Genomic DNA, 14,031 nt, shown 5'->3' on the forward strand with positions numbered 1-14,031 from the left:
TATTCCACTTTCTGGGCCCTTGGGAGTGAAAGCTGGTTGAAAATCAAGAAAAACCAAGTGCACCAACGCCGGACGACACACAAACTGACGCCGCTGCCTGATCCTGCAACGCCACCTGCAACCAAAGCTGTGGTCCCCGTTGGAGTGCAACAACCATGACTGACATCTCAGGGCTGATGCCGCTGCAGCCCAGCTGATGTCCCGTGACTTCATGAGTCCTGAGTGCCGTGTCACTGATGTTTGTGACACCCGACTTTGCAGTGGTGCTTGCAGCACCGTGGCGTGACCGCGACCCTGTGCGGTTCCCCCTACTGCGTCTTGACTTGACATCTACCCCGCCGGAGCGTAAGGACCCGATGTTGCCTCCGCTCCTCTGCTCCGCAGCACCAGAACCAATGCCTCACCGGACCCAGCGACGCCTCGCTTCTCCGAATCTGTGCACCTGCTTGTTTCCTCTCTTTCAAAATGTACTGCGCCTGGGGGTCCGTGCAACTCCGTGACCGGCACAATTGGCGTCATATTGTTGGGAACCATTCTGTCACAATGCTGTGATAACACCAAATTGAAGCATTTGTGGTTCTAAGGGCTATATTGAAGTTTAATCTTTGTAAATTCATAACTTTGGTTGTGTATGTTGGATTTTTGGCGTTATGGTCTTGTTTTACCCAGATAAATGTTAGCTATTTCTGTAAAATGGCTTAAGTGCTTTTGTGGTGTTTTCACTGTGTTACTGTGTGTGTTGGTACAAATACTTTACTCCTTGCCTGTGAGATAAGCCTGACTGCTTGTGCAAAGTTTCCAAGCGGCTGAGCAGGGGTTATCCTAAGTGTGTATCTCCCAACCCTAAATAGAGTGAAAGTCCCTGCTTCGACAGAGTGCAAAATGACTACCAACCAGAGACCCGACTTCTAACATTGATGATCACCAGTGAGGCTAGGACTTGTATTTGTACTTGACATACAGTGATTAGTGTACACTACTGTTTTATTCTCTTGGATTTTTTTTTTTTTGTTTCTCTTTTTTTCGATTTTCTTTGCCTCTTGGAACTTTGCATCTTTGTTGAGCCTTACCCACAAGCATGTCTGTCTGGGGAGCCATTAGCAGCTGCTACAAATGTGGTGTTTGAGATGGAGAAACTGGAAGAGTACACAGTGGCTCATCTCAAGCAGTTTTGTAGGGAACTAAGATGTCCAATCAAAAGCTCTGCTAGGAAGGAGGAGCTGCAAAAGACGCAGAGGGCCTGGTTGGCAGCAAAAGAGGTTGAACCTCACAAAGCAAAGGAAGTTGTTGTGGATGAGGAGGTGCAGAGCTTATATGATGTTGTGTTGAATAACCCTGACTTGCCTGGAGGGAGGATCTTCAGGGCAGGCAGCAGTGTTTCATCCAGAGGCCTCACCCAGTTGGAACTGGAGGACAGGAGGGAAATCAGGAGGCACCGATTGGGGATGGAGAAGCTCAGACTGCAGCATGAGAGGGAACTGCAGCTGGCTAGAATCAGAAGGGAAGAGGAACAATACAGACTTGCAGTGGAAGAAAATAAACTGATCTTGCACAAGAATTGAGTGTAAACGGTCTGGATGTGGAAGGCAGGTCCAGCACAGATGGTGGCAGCAGTATCCCAGCACAGCCTGAAAAAAAGATTGCACATCCCCAAAGATCTGGTAAAAGATTACAAGATGGAGGATGGATTAACCCGTGGTTCAAGGCGTATGAGTCAGCTCTTCACATAAACCTGGTCCCTGAGGAACACTGGGGGACGGGCCTGAGTTAGCTCTTTGAGGTAGAGGGGAGGGACACCTTGACAGCCCTAGGAATAGCCTCAGGGACTTACCTGCTCTATAATGAAAGGCACCCTACTAACTAGATATAGTTTCACTCCACAGCAGTACGAGGAGAAGCTCTGGTTTTACAAGAAGGGGGATTTCGAAACTTGGTTAGAATGTGTTGCTTCTTTTTGCACGGCTCTGGATGGTTGGGTGAAGGGCAGCAAGGTAACAAAGGGCTGTACAATTTGATTGCATGGGAGCACTTGTATAGTCTTTATTTTCCAGAGCTGCACCAGCACCTAATTGACAGCAAGCTGATTGACCCAAGGAACCTTGCCTAGGAAGCAGACCAGTGGGAGAGCACCAGGGTCCAAAAGAGATATGGGGAGACTCAGCCAAGGGTGGACAGGGTCCCCATCAGAAGAAGTGAGGGGTAAGGGTAAATAGGGGGCGTTCTCTAAAGGGCCCCAACCTAGTTCCCAGAGTAAGGTTTCCCATCCCTCATGTGAGAAGAAACCATGGGTCTCTACAAGGAAACCTGCAGAAAAGGGTTTCCACAAATGTTTTGCATGTGATCAGGTGAGTCATATGAGTGGGAACCCCAAATGTCCCAAGGGGACACCGGCACCCGCTGGTGCTCAGTCACAGGGTTTGGCCAGTGTAGCGCTTGGGGAGGAGTTGGTTCCAGGAGAAGGAATCAAATCCTCCCCAAGTGCTCTCAAGGACAAGTGGGCTGGGCCTTTTGAAGTGGTGGAGCGCAAGAGCGACGTCACCGATCTGGTGAACTTGCAGACATCCCAGGAACCCTTTGAGGGTCCTACATGTGAACCACCTCAAACCTCACTTTGAGAGGTCTGAACTGACTAAGCTTTTGGCAACAGATGATGGGGTGGAGGAGGAGAGTGAGCCTCTTCCTGGCCTCCCGTCTACCAAGGAAAAAGATGGGTCTATGGAGGGTGTGAACCTCTCACCAACACTAACCCCTGAGCAACAGAAGGACTGTCTCCAGTTGCTGAGACAGTTTTTCTCCTTGTTTTTCTCTTCTGTGTACCCATGATGTGGAACACTAGGGACAGTCCACCTGTGAAACACAAGATTTACAGTGTGACTGACAAGGTCAGAGCCAGCATCAAGGATAAGGTTTGCAAGATGCTAGTGTTAGGGGTAATTAAGTTCTCCAGCAGTCCTAGGGTTAGCCCAGTGGCCTTCGTCCCAAAGGCTGCTGCCCCCGGTCCCATCCCAGAACTTAGGTTCTTTGTGGACGACCGTGTATTCAGTGCTGTCACTAAGACTGACGTGCACCTCATCCCCAGAACCGATGAGCTCATAGATCGGCTAGGCGCTTCCAAGTTCCTCATCACGTTTGACTTAAAGTCTGGTTAATGGCAGATTGCCTTAATCGATGGGGCAAAGGAGAGGTCAGCATTTTCCAGCCCAGAGGGACACTACCAGTTCCGGGTTATGCCCTTTTTGATTAAAAATGCCCCTGCCATCTTTCACAGGTTGGTCAATCAGGTTTTGGCTGGGCTGGAGAAATTTCAGCGCAGCCTACCTCGATGACATTGCAGGGTTCAACTCCAGCTGGGAGGGACACCTGCAACACCTCTGAAGTTTTGACAGCTCTGCAGACGGGAGGCCTCACTATTTAGGCCAGTAAGTGCAAAATAGGGCGGGGATGTGTGGTTTACCTGGGACACAGGTAGGGAGTGGCCAGGTGGCACACTTGCAACCAAAAATTGACACTATTCTGGCTTGTGAGCCCCCCAAAACCCAGATAGAGGTGAGAGCCTTACTAGGTCTCACTGGTTACGACAGGAGGTTTGTCAAGGGGTATGGCACCATTGTTGCCCCCATCACAGAGATGACCTCCAAAAAGCAGCCCATGAAAGTGATCTGGACTGAGGCTTGTCAGACTGGTTTTAATGCCCTGAAGCACCCATGTTGAAGGCACCCGACTTCTCCAAAGATTTAGTTGTGCAGACTGACTCTTCAGAGCATGGTGTGGGGGCAGTTCTAGCACAGCTAAATGAAGAGGGCCTAGACAAGCCTGTAGCCTTCATTACTAGGAGGTTACTCCCCAGGGAACGGAAGTGGAGCGCAATTGAGAGAGAACTTTTTGCTGTGGTATGGGTTCTGAAGAAGCTAAGACCCTACTTGTTTGGGACTCACTTCCAAGTTCAGACTTTCAGTTTGTGAAGTTTCTCCAAGGGGTTGGAGTGAGCTTGCCTCCAGTTAAGAAGTCAAGAAGCCTCAGGGATAGCAAAGGCTATACTTACCAGCCTCTAGGTTCACTTGCTGTGGACCCTAACTCGCCAGGTGCTACCTATTCCAGTTTCTGGTTGAAAATCAAGAAAAACCAAGTGCACTGATGCCGGACAAAGTGCAGACTGACGCTGCCTGATTCCACAAAGCCACCTGCAACCGAAGCCGTGGTCCCCGTTGGAGTGCAACGACCCCGACTGACATCGCAGGCCTGACGCTGCCGAAGCCCCGCTGATGTCCCTTGTGCTGTGTCACTGACGTCCATGGCACCCGACTTCGCCACAGCACCTGCAGCCCCATGGCGTGATGCGACCCCTTGAGTTCGTCCCACCACGTCTTGACCCGGGGGTCCGTGTGACTCCTAGACCATTGGTCATTGGAGTCAGATTGTTGGGAATTACCCTGTTTCGACGCAATGACAACACCAAATTGAATTATTTGTGTTTCTAAGTGCTATATTGAAGTTTAATCATAACTTTGCTTGAGTATGTTGGATTTTTGTTATTTTGGTCTTTTTTTTCTCAGATAAATATTGGCTACTTTACTAGTCTGGTGTTGAGTGTTTTTGTGGTATTTTCACTGTGTTACTATGTGTGTTGGTACAAATACTTTACATATTGCCTCTGAGATAAGTCTGACTGCTTGTGCCAAGCTACCACGGGTGTGAGCAGGGGTTAGCCTAAGTGTGTATCTCCCTACCCTGACTAGAATGAGGGTCCCTGCTTGGACAGAGTGAATCTTTTCTAGCACACAGTGTATGGTTACAACAGTAAATCTGAAGGATCACAGTTTCACAATTGTAGTATAACGCAGAGGAAAGATGGGAACATGCCTGTTTAACTTAATCCCGAGAAGAGGATGGTAAGAAGTGTTTCATGTTCAATTTTCCTGAAAACAGATACGTTTAGCAAAACCTGAAGATAGATGTCACATTCATTTAGGGGATGAAGTATCTGAAGGGATGCTACTTCTGTGTTTCCTGACCTGATTAAAAAAACATAACTCTCAAGAATAGTGTTGTAAATGTGAGTTAGTAGTTTGGTTTAGACTGCTTTATCTGTGATTTGTCCTAGGATTGAAAATGAGGAGACACCGGGAAGTTCAAGGGCTTAGAGTCCTAAAGGCCAGGCTTTTTCAGTAGATATGTGACCGGGCGGATTTCAGTGAAGAAAGAAATGTGCCTTCTTTCATGGATGCTCTGATTATTTTAAACATTAGTAGAGTCAAGCTGTGGCACAGCATTTAATTTTTTCTCTTAGATGTGATAGGTAATGCACGAGGAGGAATTAGTGGAAGTTGTTTTTTTGTAGTTGGTATTAATTGTCCATCCATTGCAGAAAGGACTACTTAGGAATGTTCCTTGGTGATATCCTAGGATGGCCCATTGATTGGCAGACATGTTCAGTTCCTTAGGCATTTATTAATTGGAATTTCTGTGGAATCTTTGAAAGTGGATTTTTATGCTTGGTTTACACAGATAGATTTTTTTTTTAAGTACTTTGAGACTTTGTTGATCTGAATTTTAAAGAAATTAGTATGATTTGGAGAAGAGGTATTTAAGGAACTTTGGCTTTTTTTCAAGGCCTCTGCTGAATGCAGTGTTTTTCGAAGTTTTCTTTTTATGATTCTGCCTGTGATAGTATTTGAATTTTGTTTGTGTACAGGGTACAACAATTTCTTTATTGATTTTTGTGTGAGACGAGTACGTTTCTTCATTGAACAAAGGATTATACTGCTGTAAAGTTATGTCTGTCTTTCTATGTTTGTATATCTAACTTTGTTTTTCTTCAGAGAGTTGTTGCATTGAATTGCTTTTATTGGTCGTCTGATTACTTTGGTCTGTTTTAGTTTAGCTTTTCTCGGAATCGAGAGAAATATAATTGAATGATGATATGAAATGAGGTAGATGATAGTTGGTTGCAAGATTGTCGGGTTATTGGTGTGCCATTGTTATGCTTTGTACTGGAAGTGAGTTATGTTGGATCATGTATACTGCAGATGTTGTTGATAGAGGGTTTATGGTGTTGTTTCACGGAATATTGAACTCCCCAAGGAAGATAGTTAAGTTGTGTAATGTTGGCGAGGCAATGAGGTTATTGAGATGTCTAACAAGATTACTTATGCTGGAGTGCTGCTAGCTATAGTCGAAGAAGGTGGATTTGTTGTTACTTAGATATTTAACACAAATACAAAGGACAAGACGAGAATTACAAGAGTCTCATAGAACACAGATCAATTCATAAAGCCTCATTGAGGGTGGAAATCACTATTTTTTTGTTTTAAAGAAAATGTATTGCGTATTGTGAGAAATGCAAACATTTTGGTATAAAGTTGCAAGGATGTGGAATTCCTATAGCCCGATGCCCGGGACATATTGTTTGGGGTCAAGGGCAACAAGTTTTCATGTTTATTTTGTCCTTGGGGCAAGTAGGCCCAACCCCCTGCAGCACACACCCTTTGGCTGCCAGTTTACAGAGAAGGGAATTATCTCCAGTTTAGGTAATATGAGTGCCCATATGTTGATGCTGTTCTAAGTTGTATTTATGGTTCTTTAATGGAAAGCCTTTATTATTAGGGTGAGCACTGTAAATAAACCTTTTAAGACCACACTGCACTACTGACAGTGGTTCCAGTAAAAAAAAAAGTCTATGCATGTTTGAAAGGTTTAACAAAATGAGGCTCCCTGAATGCTCTCTGATTAGATGCAGATGTTTGCAGAAGCTTGTAACGAGTGATGATTCTTTGTTTTCAGAATAAAATGTTCAGAAAAATGCAAGTAGGAATAAAATGTTTCGCTACCATGAAATTTTACGTGCTATTTCTTTGAAGCGTCATTTAGTAAAATGTGTTGACGCATGCTAGTATTTGAAAAATATATTCCTAATGGAAAACCAGTGTAACCATTTTCAACAAGATTATAGGAAGCATGAAAACAAGCAAGCACTGGCAAAGTCAATCGATCAACATTTGTTGTGAGTATTTTGGTTTCATCAATGCGTGTCTTGTTTTGACATGGCTTTTGTAACACTTTATTGTTGTGTGAGCTGCCAGGCCCTCACCATTGTAACAAACTCTGGCAAAAAGCAAAAATATTTTTGTTGATCTCAAAAAGCACACATTGCCACCGATGGTGTAACAAAGGCCCAGCTACCCCTGTGATGTGGGGGACCCCTCCAAGAGGCCCCGTCAGCACAGCACCTGCCCTGAGTGAGTCTGGAAGGGGGCCTCCATGTTCTTTGCTGGGGAGCCCCCTCCAGTTTCATTACGCTACTGATTGCCACAGTAGTTCCTGGCACTGAAGAATACTACTTTGTGTGCCAATGTGCTCCTTACGGAAGAGCAGAATGCGATCACTCACAGTAAAGCCAGCCAGTAGATAGAGAGAGAAATAAAACGTTTAATAAAAACAAAAATGTCTTTGTTAACAGCAGACATAATTAGGGACCCAATTCTTAAAGAGAGCCACAAAAGTGTACCCATCGATTATGTTTTTTAATTAGTGGCTTTCATGAATCCACAAGAACTTAGAGAAGTAAACCAGGAAATCGTACTCCTAGAAAATATTTATAAACTGTATTGTAGCACGAGCAAATATGCATGTGTAGATTTGCACATTTGCAAATGTATTGAGCGTTTACAAGTTCACTTTCCCTCCAACCACTTTTTTCCCAATCCTGGAAGAACTTCTACTTCTGCCATTGTCAGGAGTAAATTTCCAATCTTTCTCATTATGGTAAAAGATTAGAGAAGAGCTGGTGAAAATCCTTAAAACATGCAAGTTAGTAGGTTTGCAGACTCAAAGGCATTTCAGCCTTGAAGTTATTACTTACTACTTCCTCTAGCCCCAGAATGTAGATCTGTGGAAAGGTAGCAAAATAAGGAAATTGCTATAGTAGGGATTAAAACTGCAAGTATTCACGCCCTACTATAGTAGTAGCCCTGGGATAATCAGAAAGGCTATTATCAGAGCTCTTACATAATGAGATTGCTGCCAAACCTTTTCGCTGCGCGACATGCAACTAAAAGGACAAGTAGATTTTTTTACAGGACAAGTAGATTTAAGAAGCAACCTGTCCCATGAACAAGTAGGCATTTTATTAAATTCCACACCCCTGAAGTTGACTGCACTGCACCAAGCCATCTGTGGTCACATGAAATCTCGTATCACTTTGTAGTTTCATAGCCAGAGGTACATTAACACTGAGTTTGGGTTGTTGTAGAGAAAGGCCTATGGTTACAAGCTGGTGTGGGGATGTGGTCGGGGTTAGCATATGTGAAGGTGTGGATGCGGGAAGACCGAACAATGGTAACTATCCGATTGTTAGAGACAAGGGGAAGCCTGTGAGGGACCTGGGATCCAACATAATGAGGAAATGCCTTTTCTATGTTGAGAAGTGAATATTGAAATGTCAGTTGCGCTGAAAGGGGCTGGGAGAGAGAAGCTACCCACTAAGGTGGGGGTCCCTGAAGTGGAGCCCCACTGTCAAGTTCCTTTAACCCACTCACTGCATCATGTCGTTAGAGGGGAAGGGGAGGGTCTGGGCAGCTGGCAGGCAATAAGTATTTGGCAAAGGCCCTGGAGGTCAGTCACCCACGACAGAAAGCCCTCCCAGATGTGTTCTATGGTTTGATGGCGCAGGCCTCTCACCTCCTCTTTGTAGAGAACTGTCCCCATTGCCCCTGCCCACCTGATGAAGGTACACTCTCAGATTTCTACAAACAGGGGCAAGATAGGCTTCCAGTTCATCAGGATGGAGCGCTTAGCCAGAATGAGGGCCATATCCAGGAAGCGGGTCACCGTCTTATGCTTCTTTAGGCACCGGAAAATGCCCAGGACACAAACCTCACAAAAGTTGACCCCGGTTATTCTGTGATCGTCCTGAGGTGGTGAAAGATACCCTCCCAGAATGAGCAAATCTGGATGCATTCCCATAGTATATGCTGTAGACTTGCCTGCAAAATAACGACCCGCCAGCCAGTATGGGAGCCATTGCAATTTGGCCACTAAAATATAATGTTAGAAATTGGGCACTCTCAGACATCCCGTGTTGGGGGGATGGGTGTTTGATGAAGGAGCTGCAGTTTTGCGAGGTCATGAAGGCAGCAGAAAAATGATCGGAGTGTGACCAGGAGGTTCACGAGAAGGTGAGGAAAAATCACCATATTATTGACCTCTATTCTGCCCATAACAGATAGCTTTAGCAACCTTCATTATGTCAAATGGGATCAGAAGGCCGACAGGGACGACAAGAGGTTGGCATCTAGTAAGTCAGAAATGAAGCAAAATATCCGATTCCCCAGGTATGTCAAGAAAGTAACCAGACCCATCCCCAGGTCCATGTGTAGTGGGCACATCTCTGGGGAGAGGAGAAATAGACATAATTATTGCCAACTGACCTGGAGGCCCGAAAGGACACAAAACTCAGACAAGAGTTGAGCTATCGGGGAGTGATCTTGTGAGATGTCTTAGAAGTAAAAGGGGTGTTTTCGGCATAAAGCAATAAGAAATTAATGGCACCGAACGGCGTATGCCCAGTCCCCACCCTTCAGCCGAGCTCAGGCTGCCAGAGGCTCCAACGCTAGGGCAAAAAGGAGGAGTGGACAGGGGGACCTCCCCATCTCATGCCCCTGCCAGCTGAGATGGAGTTGGGTAGCTGCTTCCCGTTGTGCACCTTGACTGTAGGGTTCGTATATAGAAGCTGGATTCGACAGATAAGGCAAGAGCCCATGCCGAATTGCTCCAGCACAATGAAGAGGAAGCCCCAGTGAAGGGTGCCAGATGCTGTATGCAGGTCTAGAACCAAGGCTGCTGCCCTGGGCCAAGCCTCTCATGCGACCTCTGTAACTATATAGAGGCAACAAAGATTGCGAGGTGTGTTTCTACCGGGAACTAACCCATTTTGATGTGTGGATCAGGTGCGGGAGTACTTGTTGAATGTGGACAGCAAGGATCTTTAAATCCATGTTCAAAATGGCTATTTGGTGGTACAAAGTTAGGTTTGTTGGGTCTGCCAGTGTCAGGAATAAGGCCAGGTGCGGTCCGGGTCTTGCCCAAAATTCCGCTGTACAACTCTGCAGCGCATTATGCGCACCACTGGTCATCCCCGCTTGTTCTAAGAATGGCCATCAGCGTCGTCTGCCCTGTGGTAAAGCTCACGTAGCTGCAGGTTCAGGGCATTGGTGGTCAAGATGCACTTATCAGTGTTATCCTATGAAAGGACTACATTTCCCATGTCTTTAGAGGCAACGGCCATCTTGGGGTGTGGCAGGCCTATAAAGCCCAGCCACACCCAAGCACGTTGCTCACTATTTTGAAGACTTCGATGCAGCCAGACCTCGTGCAGGTTTCTCTGGAAAAGTCCAGAGTTTCTGAATGGCAGAGTATCGTCTAACCAGAGTCCATGGTGCATCCAAAAACGAGTAGGTCGTACTCATAGCGGTAAGGCCTTGCTGAATCCAAGTTTGGAGGAAGTTAATACTTCCAAGAGGTAATGCGCTTTGTGCGCACGTGATTCATGGTTTTTCAGTTCATAGATGTAAAGTGCTCTTTTGCCTCAGTGAATTCAAAGCATTTCAGTTCACAGAGATAACACGCTTAGTGCACATGTAATTCATGGTGTTTCCGTTCACAGATGTAAAGCGTTCTTTTGACTCAGTGATTCAAAGCGATTCAGTTCACAGAGATAACGCACTTAGTGCACATGTAATTCATGGTGTTTCCGTTCACAGGTGTAAATAGCTCTTTTGGCTCAGTGATTCAAAGCGATTCAGTTCACAGAGATAACGGGCTTAGTGCACATGTAATTCATGGTGTTTTTGTTCACAGATGTAAAGTGCTCTTTTGGCTCAGTGATTCAAAGAGATTCAGTTCACAGAGATAACGCGCTTAGTGCACATGTAATTCATGGTGCTTCCGTTCACAGGTGTAAAGCGCTTTTTTGGCACAGTGATTCAAAGCGTTTCAGTTCACAGAGATAGCGCGCTTAGTGCACATGTAATTCATGGTGCTTTCCGTTCACAGATGTAAAACGCTCTTTTGTCTTAGTAATTCAAAGCGTTTCAATTCACAGAGAAAACGCGTTATGTGCACAAGTAATTCAAGGTGTTTCAGTTCCCAGATAATAAGCGCTTCCTGGTGTTATTAAGTAAGGCGCTTTAGGTTTTGATTAGTAAAACCTTTTTGTCAGTTATTATTATGAATGTGAAAGCATTTTGGAGATAAAACTAATCAGTTTTCATTGATCTTTGAATAACTTAAGATATGAAAAAACAGTTAAGTCTTTGAGATTTTGTAAGTCATGATCAAAGGTTTATGATGTGAATACATAAATGTTACAGGATTGATATTCTGTGTAAAATCATAGTTCAATGTTCTTGCCATCTCTGGAATCTGAGGTCGTGTTGTCACAAGGGGCTTCGCCCCCATTTTAAAAGAGGTCTCCACCTGATATCTTGGAGACACATTTAGTCAAGAATCTATAAACAATTTACGTTTTTCTATGAATGAGTAAATGCATATTGTTCTAACCTTTCCTTTTCAGATCTCCCTTCCTGCTGTTCCCTTCCCTAAATTCCCTTCCCCAGACTGGTTTCATCATAAGTCTATGCTATAATAGCTTTCTGAGTTGGTGACGCCGGGAGGTGGACCTTTTGTTCAGCAACGTGCAGATCCCGAGGAAAGGACCCTGTGACAGAATAGTAAGCCCACAAGTTTTTTACTTTTCTCTTGGTCTGTACGGGGGCTGCTCAAAATGGCCACTTTAGATACCCGTATGAAAGTAGTAACTCAGATGGAAAGGGATTTGACAGACTCTAAAAATGTTACAGCTGATTTAGTGAGTAAAGTAACTCAATTACAGTGTAAAGTAGATGGTTCTGAATCTGAGTCTCATCCTACGCCTCCCGCATCTACTAACATAGCTGTGAATGTGCCGACACAGATTCCTTTAGCTGCACCAGAGAGGTTTTCTGGGGACACCAATAAGGTAAAAAAAAAATTGACACAGGTGGAACTACATTTTACATGTTGGCCTAGTGTTTTTCTGGATGTACAATCTAGAATTGCATTCCTTATATCATACCTGAATGGTGGTGCAGCTACTTGGGCAGTGCCTTTAGTCCGATTAGACAGTCCTCTTTTGTACAACTGGTGTCGCTTTGTAGAAGAATTCTTAAAGGTTTTTGACAGACGTGCAGACACTATGGGGGTCATTCTGACCTTGGCGGTCCATGACCGCCATGGCGGAGGGCGGCGAAAGCACCGCCAACAGGCTGGCGGTGCTTCCTTGGCGATTCTGACCGCGGCGGTAAAGCCGCGGTCGGAAAAGGGGAGCCGCGGTTTCCCGCCGGTTTCCCGCTGGCCCAGGGAATCCGCCATGGCGGCGCTGCTTGCAGCACCGCCATGGGGATTCCGACCGCCTTTCCGCCAGCCTGTTTCTGGCGGTGTCCACCGGCAGAACCAGGATGGCGGGAACGGGTGCCGTGGGGTCCCTGGGGGCCCCTGCACTGCCCATGCCACTGGCATGGGCAGTGCAGGGGCCCCCTAACTGGGCCCCACAAAGATTTTCACTGTCTGCTTAGCAGACAGTGAAAATCGCGACGGGTGCCACTGCACCCGTCGCACCCCTTCAACTCCGCCGGCTCCATTCCGAGCCGGCTTCATTGTTGAAGGGGCTGTCCCGCTGGGCCAGCGGGAAAGCCGGAATGGCCGCCGCGGTCTTTCGGCGGGAACCGCTTGGCGGGCGGCGACCACCGACCGCCGCGGTCAGAATGACCGCCTATGACTGCAGACAAAGAGTTATTAGAATTACTTCAAGGAAATAAAGACTTGATAACATATTTGTCCCATTTCAACCGGTTAGGAAACTGCTTGGCCTGAGGAAAAAAGGTCAGCAGTATTTTATCAGGGGCTAAAACACGAACTAAAAGATGTATTGGCCCAAGTTGAACCACAACCAGAAACTTGTACTGATTTAATTAACCTAACCCTATGGATAGATCACAGACTTTCGGAAAGAAAAGGAGCAAGGAAAAAATGGGAAAAAACAAATTGGCGAATGGAAAGGTCCAGACACTTTCAATTATCTTCAGATTCTATGATTGAACCGATGGATATCGGAACTGTTCGCCCAAGAGAAAGACTTGCGACGAAAAAATTGTCAATGTTTGTATTGTGGAAAAAAAGGTTCATTTTTATAAGAGAGTGCTAAAAGAAACCCAAAGGCAATATTGATCCAACAGTTGTGACAAAGAAAAAGATAGCAGTTGCTTCAGAACATTCACAGGAAAACTAAAGTGCCCAAGAAAAAATGAAGGGGACCTCTTTGGCAAATTGACAATCCCTTCAGTGGGCTCTTGCACAATGCGTTATGTCAAACATTTCCGAATCTTAGTGCAAATGACTGTGCAGGGAAAAAGACATAGGCGGTCATTACAACATTGGCGGTAAAAGCCGCTTACCGCCGTGCAGAAGACCGCCAACACACCGCCGCGGCTGCGGAAATCCACCACAGCTATTATGAGCCACAGCACGGAATCTGCCAAAATTCAGACACCCACACAAGTCCGCCACACCAAAGGTCAGTGATCAGTGATAAACTGGCGAAAACAAATCCTCCACCATCATGCCAACAGAAATACGCCCACACTATCACAACACACAAATCCACGCGGTGGTCTTTCAACCCCGGTATTCCATTGGCGGTACACACCGCCGCGCTCAAAATACACACACATTTACAAAACACAGCCACATTGGACAATTCAAAATACACACACCTGATTCACATACACACTACTCCCACACACCCAATACAATATAAAACACACACCCACATCACCCACAAACCCCTACGACAACATTACAGAGAGAAGGCCAGAGAGAGACAATACAAACTACTACCAAGCATCCACAGGCACAAAACACCATCACCCACAGAACTTCCACGTACCTCACACAACACACCACTACATATCAGCACACTTATCCCCACACACACCACCC

Source organism: Pleurodeles waltl, chromosome 12, assembly GCF_031143425.1.
Source record: "Pleurodeles waltl isolate 20211129_DDA chromosome 12, aPleWal1.hap1.20221129, whole genome shotgun sequence".
Classification (NCBI taxonomy): Eukaryota; Metazoa; Chordata; class Amphibia; order Caudata; family Salamandridae; genus Pleurodeles; species Pleurodeles waltl.